Raw genomic sequence first — 1,837 nt, forward strand, 5'->3', positions numbered from 1 at the left:
GAGCTTGTGGCAAGGGAGAAGAAGAAAGCAGTGGATGGACAGGAAAAGAAAAAGTCATTAAACAAGCAAGTCAAGGATCTTTAGGCAGATGACATGAAATACAGCCTATATACTGAAGAGATAGTTATCCTGAAAATAAAATTGAAAATCAGATTTTGGAATAGGAAAAACAATATTAATTAAATCAGTTCCATTTTGACGGCAAGCTCGTGTGTGTCCTAAGGTTATTATTTCAGCAACCACCTGGATAAAAAATAAAACATTTTGGGATGGGGTGTGGGGTAAATAAAGTCATTCAATACAATATATTTTTTGTACTTTTATCACAGCTAATACTCCGGTAGGTAATTGATTAGTAGGAAAAATCAAAAGTGTTAACTGACAATTTTTATGTGGAATTCTGTCCACAAATTGAGTACTCATGATGTCATTAATTTGTTCCACTGTGGCAAGTGATGCAAATGGAACTACAATGAAATTTTCAGGTTGTTTTCCTTTGGTCAATAAATCAAATAATGGACTGAGCAAATTTGTAGGCAAAAAAAAAATATGGGCGAACCCAATTAAGGGTGCCTAATAATTGTTGCAAATTGACCAAGGAAATAACTTTGGGTAGGCTCAAACGAGGAAGAACTGGGGCAGAATAAGATTGCAACATTGTATGCTTTAAATGAAGATAGGGAGAATGCAACTGTATTTTTTCTGGGGCAACTTGCATTCCATAAAGACTTAAATCATGTTGTATTCCTGAAAGCCAATTAGATTGTGTCTTTGGTGCTCCAATTAAAATATCACCCATATAATGATATACCAAAGCCAATGGGTGACGTTTGTGCTACGCAGCAAGAGTGGATATCAAATTTCCCCTCTGTTCCACCCTTCTCAAATCGCAATTCTAAGCAGAGGAAAAAAAGTTTCAAACGAACAGCTCCCCCCCTTCTTTTTCCTGTCTCTCTCTCGCTTGTAAAGCAACACAGCCAGCCGAAAGAGACAGGGGGGGGGGAACTCATCACCAAAAAATAGGTTTCTCTCCTTCATATGCACTTCCATAACACTCTTCTCACACATCCTTCATCCCTTCTCCTTAAAACTCTTCTCATGCAAACACTTACTATTACTTTTCAATTACTTTTACAACAATAAAATTTACAGTTCATTATTTCTTTCACAGCCTGGGAGAGAGTGGGTGGGGGGGTGGGGTTTGAGGGCTAACACACACACTTAGGTATCACCAAATGAACTCATTCACTTCCATTCTAAAAAATTCCAATGCATAAATAATTCCACATACAAATATTTCATTTCATGCTTTCTCCAGGCAAACCATTTATTCTTAAATAAGGCCTTTTTGTATTGTTGTTATCAGAGAGGGTTTGACCCTCTTCCAAGTCTTGGAAATAACACAGAACAACATAGACAAACATATACTGTTAAAACAACATTTATTTAAACATATGACTTGCCCTGCAAGAAGCGAGAAAAATCAAGAGCTGATTCCAACCAAACATGTGGTTTTTATATAGGGCCCTTTATCATCTCCTATTTTTCTCACCATTCCAAGCCCAACCATAATGTTCTGGGTGGCCACACACACACACACACACACACACACACACACACACACACACACACACACACATATATATATATATATATATATATATATATATATGCCAAACAAATAAAATAAAACGAACACCAGGGTAAAATAATCAAACTCTAGGAGTTTAATGTTACAGTACCAAACGCCAAGCTTTCGTCAGCATTCTGCTGACATCATCAGGGCTTAAACGGTCAGTCTATGGGAGAGTTTTATAGTTCGAACTTGGTCTGCACA

Source organism: Protobothrops mucrosquamatus, unplaced genomic scaffold, assembly GCF_001527695.2.
Source record: "Protobothrops mucrosquamatus isolate PMUCROS unplaced genomic scaffold, P.Mucros_1.0 scaffold780, whole genome shotgun sequence".
In the NCBI taxonomy this organism is placed as follows: Eukaryota; Metazoa; Chordata; class Lepidosauria; order Squamata; family Viperidae; genus Protobothrops; species Protobothrops mucrosquamatus.